Below are 20,849 nucleotides of genomic sequence, written 5' to 3'. Positions count from 1 at the left end.
GGACACATTTCTTGTGGTCGAGCCGAACTCTCACCTACTTTGAACTTGATCCTGGTCGTGTTCTTAGGACTCAGGAGTCAAGCTTCTGTCTGTTAGGAGAAAAAGTGGTGCGTGTTAAAAATCAAAAGCAAGCATTCATCAGTTGTGCATAAAAGTGCAGCAAGACAACAGCCTTCCCTGGAAAATGGGACATTTTTACTATGGAGTAGACAGTCACAAATTATTACATTGTATTCTGTTTTTTTAACATTTCTCCTAGACCAAATATTATATAGTAGTGAGTGGTGTATTCTAACTTTCTTAAATGTACTTTGTAGGTGTAACATCTGGTGACGGGGCCAGCGCGGAGGTGGCTGATGTGTTGGACTTGGACTCGGAGGCCTCTGGGGAGGATGCGGCGGTAGAAGAGCTGGTGGCCGTTCCTGTGGGGGATCAAACGGTGGTGGCGGAAACAGGTAAGCTATATATTCCTTACTTATTGAGATTGAAGACTGCATAGTGTGCTTTCTGCACGGGTGTATTACAATTACAAATCAACCAGGTAGTAGCCTCCTCGAAATGTACTTCGACTTAGCTGTGAAGTTTTTGGTGAGAAGAATCCCAATAAGTTCTTAGACGAACGTGATGGATGGGATGAACGAAAAGCGAAAGAAGGGTGTAAGTAAGTGGGACGCGAACTTGTATGATGGCTGGCAAAGAAGAACGATATGTGTTTGCTTGGACCCAGAGGTGGCTGGGAAGGAAAGAATATGGTATGGTGCATGGCTGGGTCAATGATGAAGCAAGGATGGGTGGAAGGACAGCAGCCTGGGTGGGTGAAACAGAAACTGTATGTGTGCGTATACTTTGAATGAATGGATGCCTGGAGCATGGTATTCTCTGACTCTTACATAGCAAATGTGTATCTAGAGAGAGTAGATGGTCGCCAGGTGAAGTAAGTGTTACCTTGAAGAGCATGTACCACCGCACCCGCACGTCCGTCCCAGTGCAGGGAAGGCAAGGAAAAGAAATTGTAAATGTGTCCAATACTACCATGAATAGTAGCAGTACTTTGTATTGCGTTTGCATTCACAGCATATATCTGGTTATTACGGTGGACACTCCGTACCTCTCTTAATAACTTTAGTTTACTTGTAGTACGTCATTCATGTGTGGGTGTATCACTGTGTTCACTCAATATTAAGCAAAGCACCTAAAGTCATCTCATCTGTCATTAAATACGTCCCATGTGAAGTGATAGATAATCAAATTAGTTAGCTTCTTCAGTTTCCTTTTCTAGTACTCATTTGCACTGTAGGGTGAAAGGTAAATTAATTAAGCAGTAGCCCTTGTAACAGAGTATTCTCAGTGCCACCCGTAATAGAAAAGTAATAGCTTCACCACCTGCATGTACTGGACCGGTACAGTAACGCAAGTCTGTCTCCATCATCATGGTGTGCAACTTTTTTTCTCGGGTGCAACTTCACTGTGCTGTGTCCATGTCATTCTGCCGGCTTGCATAAGATAACGTACCCATTTCCCTAAACAAGAGAGAAGAAGAAGAATAAGACTGGTGTACTGTCATAGTCGACTGTAATGGAAGTCCATAGTGGTCGTAGAATTAGTTCATTAAACTACCACTACTGTTAGAGCAAGGATGCAGAAGTGGGAGGGTTACATAGATACTGTCCTCAATAGTTATGTACTGTGCTTTCAATTTGCTACTTGTACTCTGTGACCCAACTTTCGGCTCAATCACTTTGTGTTATTAATAAGGAGCATTGGTTACAGACTATGTCTTTCTTTCTTCATATAGTTGCTCCTTCCAAATCAACAACAAGGAGGGAGCAGGCTAGATTGGCCCGGCAACGGAGGCTGGAGGCCACAGTCGCCGAGTATCGGCGGCTGGTGGCCCTGGAGGAGGAGGAGGACACGCAGTCGAGCGGGGCAACATCTTCGACTGTGACCACTGCATCCTCCTCCGTGACTAAACCAGCGGGACCGAGCCGGGCTAAGAAAGCCGACCGCCACCGCCAAGCACCCGAAACACCAGCTGCCCCCCACAGGAGCTGCAAGGAACGCCAACACCGCCTACGAGTCCGCATGTCCAACCTGGAGCAGGAGGTCCTGAGGTATAAGACCTTGGTTAAGGGCCTCCGCTCCGAGCTTGCCACCCTCCGCAAGGAGTATGATGCCCATGCCGCATCATGCACCAGCACCAGCACCCTCCAGTAGTGGAGTGTCCCTTGCCCTTTTTTTATAGACTTTTGGGGGGTGGGATTTGGGAGTTGGGATCGTTTTGGGACGTTTCAGAGACAATCGTTGGGGTTAGGGTGGGTGAGGGAGATTATTTTGTTAGGGATAAATAAATATATTTTTCAACTACTTTATCTGACCATACCTGTTTTTTACTGCTTTTCAGTCTGGTGGGTGGGGGGCGGGGGTGTAACAGTAACTTTGTTTTCCTGAACAGTCGTAGGACTTTAGTAGTACAACCGTCAAACTCTTGTCTACTCCGAAATAATACTCCATTATACTACCTCCCACCAAACGCTTATCTTACCTGTAATTTGTGTTAGAAATTAGGGCTAGGCCCAGGGCTGGCTCCAGGTGAAATGGGGATTAACGTTGTCATTCCTGGGCGGGTGACATTTCCTCATTGCGGTGTTACTAGTGGTGTGACACAGTGGCAGTTGCATGCCTATGGAAAAAAAGAAAACGAAACCTTGTTTGTACTCCTTACTGTAGCATTACAACGGTTACGGTACGATCGAGAAAATAGCAGGTGACAGTACACTAGAACAGTGCCATAATGTAGCCTAACAAATGGTAAAGTATTGCAAGTATAACTAGTACTTGCGTTGAATTTATTTGACATTGGCTACTACTACTAGAAGATATAGTACTGAAGCTGAGTAAGTCTAGAAGATATCCTCGTATTCCTTCACCAGCCTGTTGCTGCTATCACCTTATCCTCCCCAGCAAGTGTGTGGAATTATTGATGTCATTTTAGTCAGACATCAAGCAAAACAACACAGCCCGGGGGAAGAGGGTTAGGGTTTGTAAAATGGATGGGAATGGGGGTTTCTTTTTGGGTAGGTTTTGTTGAGAGAAGAAAAAAAAAGCAGAGCATGGACAAACAATAATTGAAGATACAGAGTTTACAGACAATCTTTGGTTACAAAGTAAAGGTAAGCACATGCAGTCACACTCATAGAATAAAAGACAACAATGGATACTGTATCTGTATTGCGTATGTTGTTGGAGTTGTCCTGTTGAAATTGGTAAGTAAGTTGCATGCAGCAAACAATTCCTCTTATTGGCGGCACTCCTCCATTCCAGCTGACGCTTCGTCCATCAATGTGGTGGTGACCACTGACAGAAGAGACACCCTGTCCACTGCCTGCCTGGCGGATGTTGACTGAAACCCGGCCTGTAATTATTGAACGGAAAACAGGAAGTGCTATTACAATACCACTGATAAATAAATAAAAGGTATGTACGCTGTGTGGTTCAAAAAGTCACACTTTGATTTCCCTAATAGACAGTACAATATTTTTGAAATTGCGTGCTCTGTCTGAGTCACCTTTTTAAGGATCAATAAGTATGGCCAAAATATTATAGCGGATCTTTCCCCTCAAGGTGGGTGTACTACTGTGTTTTAGAACAAAATTTGACCTTCCCAGCAATGCTCCCACCAAGACCCTTACTAAAGCCAGTCGCAAAAATGTAGAAGAACCCAATCATATCTCCAAAAACGATGCCTAGCAGAAAAATGGTTACAAAACGTACTTTGAAAGTAACAGTAGACCCAAATACAGACCGTGGATTGTATTCAAACCACTTGCCTGCAAGCAAAAGTATCCATAGCCAGCATCGCTCCAACAGTGCTCTACAACAACAGAACCGCGTTGCAATAGAACCCCCCTAAACACATGCAATCCTGCTGCTAGGGCTAACCCTAACGAACCCTAACTTACAAAAAGTGCCAAAACTGGTGTTTCCTTATGGATTTTGTCCAACTAACTTCTAGCCGGTATTAGACCTTCCCAGGAATGCCCCAGGCAAGACCCGCCAACCCACCCGCAAAAAAACACCCGACACAACACCACCAAACAGCGAAAAAGCTAAATCTCATACTTACAATGTCTCTCGGCCTTCGGTCCAAACGCGGCGCTGTGCAGCTAGGTCGTCATCATCATCATCAATCATCATAACTCCTGTTTTCCACCACGGATTTCCTGAAAAGCAAATGCAATCAAGATTAGACTGTCGCAGCAGTGCTTCGACAGAGACCCCGGCCGCAACCCACCCACGAACAGCAGGAAGCCCCCCAAAACGCTACATTGAGCAAGATGTCTGAAGAAATGGCAAAAAAAAGGCTGTTCCTTATGGATTTTGTCCAAAACACTTGTATCCGGTATTAGACCTTCCCAGGAATGCCCCAGGCAAGACCCGCCGGCGCCAACCCACCCGCAAAAAAACACGCGACACAACACCACCAAACAGCGAAAAAGCTAAATCTCATACTTACAATGTCTCTCGGCCTTCGGTCCAAACGCGGCGCTGTGCAGCTAGGTCGTCATCATCATCAATCATCATAACTCCTGTTTTCCACCACGGATTTCCTGAAAAGCAAATGCAATCAAGATTAGACTGTCGCAGCAGTGCTTCGACAGAGACCCCGGCCGCAACCCACCCACGAACAGCAGGAAGCCCCCCAAAAGGCTACATTGAGCAAGATGTCTGAAGAAATGGCAAAAAAAAGGCTGTTCCTTATGGATTTTGTCCAAAACACTTGTATCCGGTATTAGACCTTCCCAGGAATGCCCCAGGCAAGACCCGCCGGCGCCAACCCACCCGCAAAAAAACACCCGACAACACCCCCAAACAGCGAAAAAGCTAAATCTCATACTTACAATATCTCTCGGCCTTCGGTCCAAAGTAACGCGCTGTGCAGCTAGGTCATCATCAATCATCATAACTCCTGTTTTCCACCACGGATTTCCTGAAAAGCAAATGCAATCAAGATTAGACTGTCGCAGCAGTGCTTCGACAGACACCAAAAATTACACACAAACCCCCGGAACCCCGCCAAAGAGCACCTCAAAGGCAAGCAAGTCAGCAAAAACGGCAAGAAATTTCCACCTCATATTTGGTCCAAAACACTTTTGTCCATTATTAGAGCTTCACAGCAATGGGCCCAAAACCGTCAACTCACCCGCAAAGAAGTACAACACCCCCACAAGTGCTGAGTCTTTCTTCATTGTGCGTAATCCAGCACTCTGCTTGGAGGGAAATCGCAGTCTGGAGGAGGAGGATAGAGGAGCATGTTCTTCAGAACTTGTGAACCTGAGGAATGTAGACTGCGGCACCTTCAAATCAATAAGCAAACAAGTGAAGACAGTTCTGATGATGGTCTTGTTTTTGGGATTAGGTGATTAAAGTTTGAATTAAATTAACTGTGCAAAACAAAGAAAGAGAGACACAAAGCACACAGGAATAAAAGTGAATAAGGACGAAAAAGAAAGTTCTTGATTGATTGTCTCATTTTCAGGGCTCGGTGTCAGGGAATAAGAACAAGATTTCGTCATCATACTCTGCGAATTCAGGCTGGATGAGGTCAGTGGCACTGAACAGAGAAAAAATCCCCTCATCTACGTTGCTGTCCTCATCGTCTTCATGTGGCGTGCTTTCTCGCACTTTGTAATCTGGTGGTATGAGGTGCTGATTCATCTTGATCATTGTCAGCCGCTCCACATTTTTGGGCGATAGGCGGCTCCGTTTGGCAGTTACAATGCCACCAGCAGCACTGAAAACACGTTCAGAAGACACACTTGCGAGTGGGCAAGACAAATAGTTTATAGCCAGGTTGTAGAGCTGTGGCCACAATTGTTTTTTGCCATGCCAATACTGCAATGGCTCCTCATTAAGAAAGACCACTGTTGAGTCATTCAGATAGTCCTGCACCATCGACTCAAGGTCATCAACTGTTCCTCCACTTTGCTTACTTTTTGCTGTGCCTGTGACATTTTTTAGAGAACCATAACCCATCAAACTTAGCCAATCCTCCTCCCCAGCCACTGTTAGTGTTGTCATTGTGTGTGGTGCAGATGATCCAGTTGCCGGTGTCTTTAACGGCTGAGAGGTCACTTGTGCCCCAGCCACAGGTGCAGAAGTGGATTCTTGTGACTGCGGATGGCCTGCTGATGCTGATGCTGATGTACTGGCTTCTCCTTCAATAACCTGCCGTTCTTTTTCAAACCTCTTGGCTGACCAGGCTAACCAATGTTTGTACTTTTGAACATCTGCATCAGCGAAAGGAAAGAATGCGTTGTCTGCCAGCGCCTTTTTGTAGCGTGGATCCAGAATAGTAGCACAAATGTAATGCTGATCTGAGTTGATGTTTTTAAGACGTTCATCACCACGTAGGCGATGTAATAATTTCTCAGACAAAATGAAATGGTTTTTTTTTTTTTCATCTTTTTCAAACTCAGAAGAAACCGCCATCAGTTGGTGCTCCAGTATGCACAACAATGGGATAGCTTTTCCCAAATTACAGTCCTCCTGGCTGACTGCACGCGTGAAGAACTCAAAAGGACGAAGCATGTCTGTCAGGCTTTTAACTATGGCCCATTGCGCCTTACTCATCCGCAGGTCCTCCTTCTGAGATGTAGCCTCTGTCAAGAAATAGTGATCGAGTACCGTATACTGCTCATGCAGACGCTCAAGCATGTAGAAGGTTGAGTTCCAACGTGTTGCCACCTCCTGGATGAGTGCTTTCACTGGCATTCCACGTTGAAGTAGCAGTCTCCGCAGATGCTTCCGGGCCTTAAAAGAATGGCTGAAATGGTTGCACATTTTGCGGCAGGTGGCCATTACCTCGAACGCTGGACTCTCTTTATCACTCAAGAATTTTTGAACTACCAGGTTGATACAGTGCGCCAAACACGGCACTCTAACATGGTGACCCTGTGACATGGCCTTAACTACATTGGCGCCATTATCCGTGGAAACATAACCAATCTTGCGTTTTAGGGGGGATAGCATTGACAACACCTTTTTGTCAAACTCTTCCAAAAGGTTTTCTGCTGTGTGACTTTTCTCCAAGGCAAACATGGCTAGTGTTGCATGTTTCCGAGCAGCTTTGAAAACTTGGTCCGGGTCAACACCTGCGTTTAGCTTTGCTATAACACCTGAAAAAGAGACCCAGTGTGCAGTGATGCACATGTAATCATCGCCTGGGCCACTGGTCCACATGTCTGTTGTCAGATGTATTGTGTGAACAGCACTCTTCTGCAAAGCTGCCCCAATCGCCTGCAGCACATCTTCATGTAGTGCTGGAACCGCAACTCTGGCAAAATAGAACCGGCTCGGAACCTTCCATTTAGGGCAGAGCGTTGCAACTAATTCAAGAAAACCTACCGCTTCTACAAAAGAAAAAGGTAGAAGGTCCACAGCTAGCATTTTAGCCAGCTTAGTGTTATACAGACGCGTCAGTGGGTGGTTGCGTTCATATGGCACGTCTGAAGTAAGCATTGTTCTAATGTTGGCCTGGACCAAGCATTTACGGGCTGATAATGACTTCGTTGACCCAATTTTGCTCGCTGGTGAACTTTTGTGCGTTGGTGTCTCACTCGCTCCAACACTCTTAGTGTGCCTCACATTGGGTGTGCTGCTGAGAGGGGTACTGGGTGTAAGGGAAGTGTTTGACACGTCTTCTTCCTGCTCGTCAACATCAGATGAAACATCAACGTTTCCTTGATTTTGGCCTTTCTTGATCGCAGCTAGGTGCGCAAACCATTGGACACCGTGCTTTCTGTCAAGATGACCACTCTGGCCGCCGGTACCATAGTTGCTACCTGGCTTACCACGACTAACTGCAAGCTTACAAAGGGTACAAATGGCAAACCTTGGATTTTTGGGACAAACAGTAAAGAAGTCCCAAACTGGGGACTTGAAGTGTCTGTGGGACCTGGAGGAGGCGGCGATACTGGTGGTGGTGGTGGTCATGAAGCTAATGCCAGATGAAGTGGAGGATCTGGATTGGCCAACTTTTGTACGTTTTCCACTTTCACCGCCACTAATTAAGGTCGAGGTTGACGCAGGTCTCTTCTTGCCAGAAAGAAATATGGAAGCGGGACGAGTTGGTGTACTACTTAACTCCAATGATTGTGGTGTTTCCACTGCCTCCTCATCGACAACATCATCATCATCATCATCACACGCAGCAGCTCTTCGGGCTAGGGTCAAAATGTCTGTTTGCTGCATGCCCGCTGGGGCTGCAGTGACCTTTATGATGACTGGGTCGTCGTTGGCAGAGTCTTCATCAGCAGCAGTATCCGCCACTTCTTGTTGAGCCTCATCACACTCCATAAGTCTGAGACTTTGGACGAGCTTCCTTTTACGCTTAAGTACCTTTGTTGGATCATGGTGTGCCTCACTCTCAGACGGCTGTGGTGCTGGTTCCCAAGTTTGATCCGTATCATCAGAAGGAGGTGTGCTTGAAGAGGATGTAGACACCACCCTTGATCTCTTCCTTGCTAGGGTTGTGGAAGACAATGAAGGATCATCAGGAGGAGTGGCTTCCTCAAATGATACCTCGCCTTGATTGTCGATTTCCTGATGTGCCCCTACTTCGGGAGGAACAACTATTGTGGGCACTTGTTGTGACCCTCCATGCACCTCTGCATGCGCATCTCCTTGCACTGCCTCTCCTTCCACATGTACTTGGGCTTGTACTTGCACATGTGATTGTTGTTGCCGCTGTGGTTGTTCAACACTCGTCAGATGAGCTACAACAACCTGTGTTGATTGAGGGACATTGCTGCTGCTTTCTTGCGATGAGCCAACATCACTGGTCGATGGTGATTGAAGAAGTATACTGGCTGCCTCTGCAGCACTCAAGGGCTTGGACTTAAGTTGGCGTGGTGGTGGTGGTGGCACTGAGCCCAATGGAGCGGGGGTGCTGCTGCCAGCTTGGTCCCCAGCAGATCCCGCTGCAGCTGCTGCAGGCATACTTTTTTTTTTACTCACAAAAAAAGGGGCGGGCGGCACACCAGTGTCCTTGGTAACTTGCTTCTTCTGCTCCTTACTGGCACCTTTCTTGCTAGAGGAGCTACGGGTTACTTTTTTTGGGGCCATCTTCTTCAGAGCAGGTCAGCAGGCAGCAGTTGCACGAGTTGCAGAGGGTTCTGTGTCCAGACGTGACGTCGCGTGACGTTATGCTGCACACACCGCTGCAGGACTTCTTCCTGGCACTGGTGGTTCTATTGAGTCTTCTTGTGCACCTAAAAGCAATGGAAGACAGAGGAACATCAGTTCAGTTATACACCCCAAAAAATCGACAAAACACAGAAAAATGAGCACAATCCCATGCCATCCATGATGTTTACATTGAAGACACCCCACAGAAAGACTAGGGACATGCAAGTATGCAACACTCACTACCCCTGGGCATAAGGGATGAAAAGTAGGCAAAATAAGTGCAGGCCTCAGACACTGCCTCTCCTCAAAATGGCCCCCTTACACCCCAAGCACATGTTGCCTGTACCAGCCAGCACTCAAGATGGCCACCACCACCACCCACATGGCCAGTCCACATCAACAGTACACCCCCAAAAAACAGAAAAACTGCCAGAAATCACCACAATCCAATGCCATCCATGATGTTTACATCAAAAAGAGTGAGACAACACCACAGGCACACTCAGTCCATGCACCACCACCACCCCTGGGCAAGCAAAAGGCCACACCAGCAGCCCCCCAAAAACGACAAAAAACAATAAAATAAGCACAATCCCAGCCCATCCATGGCCTCAATTATGTTTAAATTCAAGAAGACACCCCACAGAAAGACTAGGCCCATGCAACACTCACCACCCCTGGGCAAAGGGCCACACCAGCAGGCCCAAAAAAACGACAAAAAACAATAAAATCTGCACAATCCCAGCCCATCCATGGCCTCAATGGTGTTTAAATTCAAGAAGACACCCCACAGAAAGACTAGGCCCATGCAACACTCACCACCCCTGGGCAAAGGGCCACACCAGCAGGCCCAAAAAAACGACAAAAAACAATAAAATCTGCACAATCCCAGCCCATCCATGGCCTCAATGGTGTTTAAATTCAAGAAGACACCCCACAGAAAGACTAGGCCCATGCAACACTCACCACCCCTGGGCAAAGGGCCACACCAGCAGGCCCAAAAAAACGACAAAAAACAATAAAATCTGCACAATCCCAGCCCATCCATGGCCTCAATGGTGTTTAAATTCAAGAAGACACCCCTCAGAAACACTAGGCCCATGCAACACTCACTACCCCTGGGCATAAGGGATGAAAAGTAGGCAAAATAAGTGCAGGCCTCAGACACTGCCTCTCCTCAAAATGGCCCCCTTACACCCCAAGCACATGTTGCCTGTACCAGCCAGCACTCAAGATGGCCACCACCACCACCCACATGGCCAGACCACATCAACAGTACACCCCCAAAAAACAGAAAAACAGCCAGAAATCACCACAATCCAATGCCATCCATGATGTTTACATCAAAGAGAGTGAGACAACACCACAGGCACACTCAGTCCATGCACCACCACCACCCCTGGGCAAGCAAAAGGCCACACCAGCAGCCCCCCAAAAACGACAAAAAACAATAAAATAAGCACAATCCCAGCCCATCCATGGCCTCAATTATGTTTAAATTCAAGAAGACACCCCACAGAAAGACTAGGCCCATGCAACACTCACCACCCCTGGGCAAAGGGCCACACCAGCAGGCCCAAAAAAACGACAAAAAACAATAAAATCTGCACAATCCCAGCCCATCCATGGCCTCAATGGTGTTTAAATTCAAGAAGACACCCCACAGAAAGACTAGGCCCATGCAACACTCACCACCCCTGGGCAAAGGGCCACACCAGCAGGCCCAAAAAAACGACAAAAAACAATAAAATCTGCACAATCCCAGCCCATCCATGGCCTCAATGGTGTTTAAATTCAAGAAGACACCCCACAGAAAGACTAGGCCCATGCAACACTCACCACCCCTGGGCAAAGGGCCACACCAGCAGGCCCAAAAAAACGACAAAAAACAATAAAATCTGCACAATCCCAGCCCATCCATGGCCTCAATGGTGTTTAAATTCAAGAAGACACCCCTCAGAAACACTAGGCCCATGCAACACTCACTACCCCTGGGCATAAGGGATGAAAAGTAGGCAAAATAAGTGCAGGCCTCAGACACTGCCTCTCCTCAAAATGGCCCCCTTACACCCCAAGCACATGTTGCCTGTACCAGCCAGCACTCAAGATGGCCACCACCACCACCCACATGGCCAGTCCACATCAACAGTACACCCCCAAAAAACAGAAAAACAGCCAGAAATCACCACAATCCAATGCCATCCATGATGTTTACATCAAAGAGAGTGAGACAACACCACAGGCACACTCAGTCCATGCACCACCACCACCCCTGGGCAAGCAAAAGGCCACACCAGCAGCCCCCCAAAAACGACAAAAAACAATAAAATAAGCACAATCCCAGCCCATCCATGGCCTCAATTATGTTTAAATTCAAGAAGACACCCCACAGAAAGACTAGGCCCATGCAACACTCACCACCCCTGGGCAAAGGGCCACACCAGCAGGCCCAAAAAAACGACAAAAAACAATAAAATCTGCACAATCCCAGCCCATCCATGGCCTCAATGGTGTTTAAATTCAAGAAGACACCCCACAGAAAGACTAGGCCCATGCAACACTCACCACCCCTGGGCAAAGGGCCACACCAGCAGGCCCAAAAAAACGACAAAAAACAATAAAATCTGCACAATCCCAGCCCATCCATGGCCTCAATGGTGTTTAAATTCAAGAAGACACCCCTCAGAAACACTAGGCCCATGCAACACTCACTACCCCTGGGCATAAGGGATGAAAAGTAGGCAAAATAAGTGCAGGCCTCAGACACTGCCTCTCCTCAAAATGGCCCCCTTACACCCCAAGCACATGTTGCCTGTACCAGCCAGCACTCAAGATGGCCACCACCACCACCCACATGGCCAGACCACATCAACAGTACACCCCCAAAAAACAGAAAAACAGCCAGAAATCACCACAATCCAATGCCATCCATGATGTTTACATCAAAGAGAGTGAGACAACACCACAGGCACACTCAGTCCATGCACCACCACCACCCCTGGGCAAGCAAAAGGCCACACCAGCAGCCCCCCAAAAACGACAAAAAACAATAAAATAAGCACAATCCCAGCCCATCCATGGCCTCAATTATGTTTAAATTCAAGAAGACACCCCACAGAAAGACTAGGCCCATGCAACACTCACCACCCCTGGGCAAAGGGCCACACCAGCAGGCCCAAAAAAACGACAAAAAACAATAAAATCTGCACAATCCCAGCCCATCCATGGCCTCAATGGTGTTTAAATTCAACAAAACAGTTGTATCATGCACCCATAACCAACCCTGGTCCTACTGGATACTGTGGCTACCCACAATATAATTTATTTAATTTTCTGAAAAAGTTCCAAAATTGTACTTGCAGCAACTGTAATGCCCCAAACAAACTTACTTGTGAAAGTTGATTTCTAATCCAAAAGTGATCCAAAGACAGTCAAAAAGGCCTCAAATCCAAATATCCAGCAGCACCCACAAAAAGTAATCCTTCCAGCTCCAGATCCAAATGAAAGTGACCAGGAGATGGACAAAGCACTGGGAGGAGCCTGCTGGACAGGAACAGGAAGTTGGAGACTGTGGGGCACTTCCTTCCTCCCCCCCCCCCCCAAAATGGACTCCTTGCAAAAAAAAAGGCCATGCAAATGTCAACCTGAGGAGTGATTCTGATAAAAATCATAATTTTCTGAAGGTTTATCCTGTTTGCTGGTGATTTTCTTGTGCGAAATTGCAAAATCTCTATTTCGCAAGTGCGAGATTGTTCCTTTCCGCCGCAACTACATGTTCGCAATTGCGAACTCTCGCGAGGTGTGCTGTGCAAGGTGGCAAGCCGCGAGTACGTATTCGCGGGCGACAAACTCCCGCGGGAACACGCAGCAAGATCTAAAATGGCGCGTCACTCGCAAAGAAAAACAACTCGGCAAACGCTAAAATGACGGAAAGTGAACGCCGTGCACCACGCCGCGCGCCGCAACCAAGCAAAAAATCCGCCGCGAGCGGATTCACGGATTTTCGACAAATTCGCGAGCGTTCGCGGATTGCGGATTTGCCGAAAATCCGAAAAATCCGCGAGCGGAGCGGATTTTACGCCCATGCTTAGCTCTGACCACTAGAGCTGCACTTTGCCCTAATCTCCTGAGGCGGAAAGCCGGGAGCGACGCTTGCTACTAAAAATTGTATTTTATTCTAAAATCTGTGTGAATTCTTGTATTTTAACGCACTCTGCCCCCCTCCCCCTGCACTTACCTGTGTCACTGGAAACAGCGGATCTGAACGCTGTCTGGCACAGGACTCACTCGCTCGCCGCCATCGCCGGCCACGAGGAGACTAGGACACGCCCCCTCCGGGTGGCCACGCCCACCTCAACCACTCTCCCTTTTGTGCGCATAAATAATGTGTCAGGTCAGGGAGCGCAGCGGACGGGCGCAGCGGGCGCGCCGTCAGCGCGCCGAAGGCGCGCCAAAGGCAAGCCCGTCTGGGCCCGTCCGGGCCCAGACGGACCTAGGCCTAGGGACTCTGCCAAACTGCACTCATGACCGTGTGGTGTACTCTGGAGAGGCGCTCCGCGCACTCCAACCTCAGAAAGACCTTGCTTGCTACCACACGCACATTGAGGGCACACCCTTCTCCAACTGTGCGCACTGCAATCCGACCCCCCGGAGCTCAACTAAATCCGAACTAAAATTTGGACTCCTTAATTGCCGCTCCCTTCCCAAACATGCCCTTGAAACCAACCTGCTAATACAAGATCTGGATCTTGACGTACTTTTTTTAACTGAGACATGGCTATCAGATAGCTCCGATTCAGACATCGTATCGGCCCTCCCCACTGGGTACCTCTGCCAAGCCTTACATAGACCAAAAGGGAGGGGAGGGGGGGTTGCCATAATCTTCAGGGACAAATATACCTGTAGAACTTCCAACGCCTATATTGAGGACTGCGAGAGTTGTCAGTTCTCCCTCCAAACCTCCCCAGCTCACTCTATGTCAGGGCTCTTAATTTATCGCCCCCCAGGTCCCCCCGGCAATTTCATCAACGCCGTCGTTGAGTCAGTGTCACAACTAGCATCTGCAACCTCCAACTTTCTCATGTTAGGTGACCTAAACCTCCATTTCATGGACCCTTCGGACCGGACGGCCTCCGACCTTCGGCTAGACCTGATGTCACTCGATATCCGATTGGTTAACAACGAGCCTACCCATGAGAAGGGACACCTACTGGATACCCTCTTTACAAACGTAGCAACTATCACCACTAAACCACCCATGCCCCTTCCATGGACGGACCATTTTCTGGTCCCTATCGCCTGGGAAATTTCCACCATGAACCTCCCTACCACTAAAATTCAGGTAACCGACAGACGGTGGCATAAACTTACACCGGGGGAATGGGCCACCGTCCTTGCAGAATCCACCCCCGAGCTCTCGACCGACCCTATTACAGCCGATAAGCAGCTGGAGGAGTGGATTACCGGCTCCCTAGACACACTTCTCCCTAAAACAGTGACCTTTAAACATCCCAAACGAATACCAGCGGCTCCATGGTACACCCCAGAACTTAAAGCTCTGCGCCAAGAGTGTAAGAGAACAGAACGCTCTTGGAGGAGAAATAAATCGAAGAGCGACAAAGATAGCTACTCGACCTGCCTTCTAACCTACAAAACCGCTATACGAAAAACCAAAAGCGCGTTTTTTAAGGAAAGAATAGAGAAAGCGGGATGCTCTAGTAAGGAATCTTATGTCATCCTTAAAGAGCTTTTAAAAACCCCAGAACAGGGACCAAGACAACCCACAGATCCCAAAGCTGATCAGGAAAAATGCCAACAATTGGCTAACTTCTTTCATAAAAAGATCCAAACAATTCTTGACTCAATCCCCCTTACGAAGTCATGTGATGAAAACGATCCCCCATACCTCTCAACACCTACTTGTCTCTCCTCTTGGGGGCAAGTCACAACGGAGGAGGTAGGAAACACGTTGAATTCCATAAAGAGTGGATCTCCCAGGGACCCCGCCCCTTTCCGGATTCTTAAGGAAGTAGCTCCCACGATTACCCCCCCCCTGACACACCTGATCAATGCCTCACTCCAACAGGGAGTTGTACCCCCGAGCTGGAAGAAGGCCGTCGTAAAAGCCTTACTCAAGAAACCCTCCCTCGACCCCGAAAACTTGGCCAACTACAGGCCTATTTCCCTACTCCCGGGAGTAAGTAAGATCGCTGAAAAGTTGGTCAACAGGAAACTCTCCCAGTTTTTGGAGAGTAACAACAAATTAAAGAGCTCACAGACGGGCTTTCGTCCAGGTCAGGGCACTGACATCGCCCTCCTGGCCGCGGTTGAGGAAGCCAGAACATTGCTTGACGACGGAGGATCAGTGGCAGTGATCCTCCTCGACCTCAGCGCGGCATTCGATACCGTCAACCACCAACTCCTCATCAAAAGACTCAAGAGAGTAGGGGTGGAAGGCTCTGCCCTTTCTTGGATCTCATCCTTCCTAGATCAACGGACCTATCAGATCTGGGAAAAGAACGCCCGCTCCTCCGAAATTCCCCTTCAATGTGGCGTGCCTCAGGGCTCCTCCCTGAGCCCCACTCTATTTAATATCTATATGTCCACATTGGAGGAGGTTATCACCCCTTTCGGAGTGAGCGTCGTCAGCTACGCCGACGACACACAACTAGTGGTGTCTCTATCCCATCCCAGACAACAATCAGCAGACTTATTTAACTGCCTTTCACAGGTCCATCTCTGGATGAACAACTCAGCCCTAAAATTAAATGGGACAAAAACCGAAGTTTTACTCCTCGGTCCAAAAGGGCTCACACTCTCCCCGAACATCTGGCCAGCCTGTATGGGCCCCCCCCCTGACCCGAAAGTAGAGGTAAAAAGCCTAGGGGTATGGCTCGACTCGGACCTCTCATTCACTGTGCAGGCAAACAAAGTAGCCGGGACTTGCTTTGGGCTCCTGAAATCACTAAGGAAAGTCCTGCCCCTTTTGCCCTTTAACTCCCAAAAATTGCTTATTCAAGGCTTGATAATCTCAAGGCTTGACTATAGTAATGTGATCTACCTAGGTGCCCCTGAGGCGACCCTCACCAAGCTTCAAAGAATCCAGAATACTGCGGCCCGGATTATCACAAATACCCCTGCCAGAACCTCCGCCAAACCTGCCCTCAAACTCCTCCACTGGCTTCCCATAAGGGAGCGGGTCAAATTCAAGGCCTTGTGTCTAGCCCACAAACTACTTCAAAAGCAAGGTCCCCCCGCTCTCAGTAAATTTATCACACCCTATAGACCCACGAGATCTCTCCGGTCGGACACAGAAAACCTCATCACCACCCCCAGATTTAAGAAAACCCGCTCAGGCGGAAGACGCTTTTCAGTCCAAACCGCACGTCTTTGGAACTCGCTCCCCCGCGACCTGAGACTAGAAACACGGTATCTTCACTTCAGGAAGCGGCTTAAAACTCATCTTTTTCCCCAATGATTCACGCCCACTCAACATTGACCCCCTGCCCCCCCTTTCCTTTTTTAACCGTCCTGAACTGGCCCAAACCAAAGAGATAGGGTGCCTAGCGCTGGGATACCTTATGGTGACTATGCGCTCTACAAAAATAAATAATAATAATAATATAATAAACTCCCTGGTGTCTAGTGGGCTTTTCTACCCCCCTGGGTCCAGATGCGGCCCAAAAACGGCTGATCTGCCCCCAGCAGACAAGTCTAAAAAAAAATAAGGGCCACTAGGAAGCGACCCTTCCCCAAGGGGTCGCTTCCTTTTCAATTGTAAACAAATCCCTGGTGACTAGTGGGCTTTTCTGCCCCCCCCCCCCCCCTGGGTGCAGATTGGCCAAAAAAACGGCTGATCTGCCGCAGGGGGGGCAGAAAAGTCTGAAAAATATTTTATCCCCCTAAGGAAGCGACCCTTGCCCAAGGGATCGCTTCCTTTATAAATATAATTCAATCCCTGGTGTCTAGTGGGCTCTTCTGCCCCCCCCCCCGGGTCCAGATGTGGCCCAGGGGGGGCAGAAAAGTCTAAAAAAAATTAGGGCCACTAGGAAGCGACCCTTCCCCAAGGGGTCGCTTCCTTTTTCAAATATAACCAAATCCCTGGTGATTAGTGGGCTTTTCTGCCCTCCCTGGGTGCAGATCGGCCAAAAAAACGGCCGATCTGCCCCAGGGGGGGCAGAAAAGTCTGATAAATATTATGGGGCTAAAAGGAAGCGACCCTTGCCCAAGGGGTTGCTTCCTGCACAAATAAATATGGCCAAAAACAATCCCTGGTGTCTAGTGGGGCATTCCTGGTGCACGATCGCGATGCTGTGCGCGATCGTGCTCCAGGAATGCCGTGCATTGGGACATCAGGGGAGAGGAAACACAGTTTCCTCCCCCCCGATGCCTCAAGGCACCGAAAAACGCCCCCCCCCCCCGCCCCATCGAGCAGCACAACACCCACCTCTCTGCTGGACGCGCTGGAAAGAAATGGCTTCCAGTGCGTCCAGCGCTTCCTGATGACATTGGCGCGTGCTGTGCGCGCTGACGTCACCAGGAAGCGTGGGGGGGCCAGGGGGTGGCAGCGGAAAGTCTTCCGCTGCCACCCCTTCTAAAAAGCTCACGATCGATGCCCCCCAGGGCTGTACTGATGACGGAGCGGTTCCGTCATCAGCACAGCCCAACCGATGCTGATGATGGAACCACTCCGTCATCAGTATCGAAGGGGTTAAAAGGTTAACTAAGACTGTATTTTGTATAATAACAAATAAACAATTAAAAGTGATCTATTTTTACTGACCCACTCTTATGGAAAGGGGCACTGTGGGTTTGTTGTAATGAGAAAGACAGTGTAACAGTCCATAATATAGATGGGCATTTTGTCTGAAATCCTGGAAGGAGCACGAGGGTGGTGATATTTTGAGATTATTTTTGGTGGGCCGCGCTCAAACAGAATGGTCCCCATAGGAGTGGCGGCTCAGCTACCGAGTTTGCCAGCCAAGAAAGATGCACAGGGCACTCGAGTGTGCTCACGACACACGTCCTACATGGTCTCCATGTTTATCACAGATTTTTGCGACTTTGTAATCAGGAAATGTCATGGTCCCTTTGTAATGTGTGACCTATTATGTCCTGCATTACACGTGCATGACTAGTGCATCCACGCACAGACTACCCTACCAGGAAACAGTTTTATTCTCTTTTCTGTGTTTGTTATATTTAATTAAAGAATTTCATGTGGTGCTACCGTGTTCCTTGACCTTTTTTCTACATCGCTACAAGCACTTGGTAAGAAGCGAGCGTACAAAGGTGTATGGAGATAAAGGCTGGTGGGGATAACAGAGGAAGGGTTCGTTGGCTGGCCAGAGAGGCTGCTGTGGGGAGGTTCTTGGGTGTAGGGAGAAGAACATATGAAACTTAGGGCAGGGGAGGATAAGGTCCTTGTGCGTTGCCGGTGCTCCCAGTCTGGCGAAGTGAACTTTACTCAGTCACATCATCAATCAACCAAAGTGATAGTGATCACGTGGTATCTACTTTAATTTATTAAAAAATGAAGGTATTGTTAATTTGCAGCAGCATGAGTATACATTAAGATAATGTACCACAATTGTATTATGTTTTTAGGCGATTCAGAAGGTTAGACAACAGAGGGTTTGGAGGGGATTGGCATAAAGACCAAGAGATGTGACGAGGAGAGAGGTCAATGCACCTTCCAAGGTGAGTCATCTGTTGACGTCAGCGTGTCTTCTTCCGGTGACCGTAAGGAGTGACCCAATGTTCCTGCCCTGGGTGACACTGGGCACGACATAGCCGACCCTCGACTCACATCCTGCGGAAATAGGATTTCATCTGCTCCTGTTTGTCTGCCCTTGGATGGAAATATCCTGTGGAGATAAGGAAGTCTGAAGTCCAAGTTTACCTCCAGCACCTGGGCTCTTATGAAAGGGCTCACTCCCAGTCACATCCATTCATCCTTTCCTGGCCGCCGTGAACGATCGATCCACGGCTTCAGAGAAACACAGATCGAAAGCAGGCAAGTACATTTTCCCCGCCATGTTCCGCCAAACTGCAATTACCGTCCCACAGAACCGGGCCATAACTTTCTTATCCTCCAGCAAAAATCCTTTTGAATTGGGAATACGAGGCTGGAGCTAATAAATATGAGACTGCAACTTACAGCATCAGCTACTTAATGACATTTTTGTGATTACAATTAATTCAGATTTTGCATTGCGAATAATGTTCTACCTTTGGGTTTTAACTGGTTTTATCTGAAGATTGCCTTTCACAATTTCAAAAATGAAAAAGGCACCAAAGATGGATGAAATCACACTGACTGTCTGTGGAAAATTGTATCTCTTGTTTTAAGCCTTTATATTGCAATGGTTTTAATTAACTATGCAAAAATAAAGAAACCTGAAACCTTTCGAATTGCAGTCTTTCCTTTCTGAGTATTCGCTTCCCCAATTATGTCCTTTTCTGCATTTCCTTAGTTTCAATGTCCCTCCATTCCTAAAACCAGACAAGCCACATGTTGAACTTACAGAATATGCCAAGGGAGGCGGGCGGGTGAGATACAGTGGCTTTGTTCACATCAAGACTATTTTTCTTGTACCTGCTGGTAGTCCTTTTTCCACCAAGGACAATAATATTAGTGTTATGCAATGTACTTATGCTTTTAAAAATATTGTATATGATTATAAAGCAGTTCCCACAGAAAACTCAGTTTGTGCTAATTTGGGTTTGACTAACCCAGCCAGTAGTACCAGTAGTATTTTCTCTGTGCATCCTGGTACTTGTAGTTTTGCTTTCTCTATTTAAAATAGAAAACTGAGAAGCGCCAAAAATAAGAGAGCCAGATCTGAATGACCTTCTCATATTCGGTATGAAAGAGACCAAGATGTTGTTTATCACGCAGGGAAAGAAGGACCTAATGTGAAGCCAGTGCATTGACTGAAATGAAAGCTTTCAGTGTTGAAACTACCTCTTTCTCTCTGTGTGTATTTGGTCACATAGAGTAGTGTGTTGGTATTTGCTGCCTTGTAGCAGAGGCAACAGATCTTGAAGATGATGTTGCAGGCTTGATGTTGAGGCTTGTTTAGTTCTGCCAGTTTGAGGCCATGTGGTTGTACATTAAGCCTTTGTGAGTTGGTCAATTGCCCGGAGGATGCTCTTGACTAGAACAATGGGATGATGGGCAAGTCAGCAAGCTGACTCTCACAGTGGCTTGGAAGTATGCTTTGGCAAGCTTAATTTTTATCTAGTGACAGTGGGATACTGGGTACCAAATTGTTTTTTTTGGCAATGTAGCTACTAAGGAGTGTTTGTAGTCAACGATGAACCCATGTGAGTCTGCTTTTGCTTGGAGGTATGGCGTGGCTCGTTCTAGGTTCATGACAGTGAGACTTTATAGGATCTGGACTTGATTGAGGCTACTCGAGATGAACATGCCCTCGCCATAGAGAGACATGTTATCAGATAGCCACCCAACATAGGGCTTGGATCAGAACGAAGCAGTCTGAGTTGGTTGATTCCATTGTTTATAGATATTTTCTTGTAGAGTTTACTATTGTCAACATACTAGTAAGTTTTGTTATCATGGTTGGCCAGGAATACATAAAGCAGCCCGCCCCATGCAAATAGTGAAAAACAGTAGCTAGAGGGTGGACCCTTGAGATACT

The 20,849-nt window shown here is 47.7% G+C and overlaps 1 protein-coding gene across 2 annotated transcripts in view; it reads left to right on the top strand.

The window, feature by feature from the left end:
* Window positions 1–20,849, top strand: part of LOC144829898 (retinol dehydrogenase 7-like) — a 451,309-nt gene that overhangs the window by 332,944 nt on the left and 97,516 nt on the right. Inside the window, exon 1 of one of the 2 annotated variants that reach the window (XM_078688865.1) lies at window positions 18,832–19,201. The exons of the other annotated variant lie outside the window; for it this stretch is intronic. The gene's annotated coding sequence lies outside the window, so the exon portion shown is untranslated. Of the gene's footprint in view, window positions 1–18,831; window positions 19,202–20,849 lie in introns of those variants that run through there. 2 annotated transcript variants of the gene reach the window in all.

Source organism: Lissotriton helveticus, chromosome 1_1, assembly GCF_964261635.1.
Source record: "Lissotriton helveticus chromosome 1_1, aLisHel1.1, whole genome shotgun sequence".
NCBI lineage: Eukaryota > Metazoa > Chordata > Amphibia > Caudata > Salamandridae > Lissotriton > Lissotriton helveticus.
The sequence above is the reverse complement of the archived record's forward strand: the minus strand, read 5'-3'. Positions and strand labels throughout refer to the sequence as shown.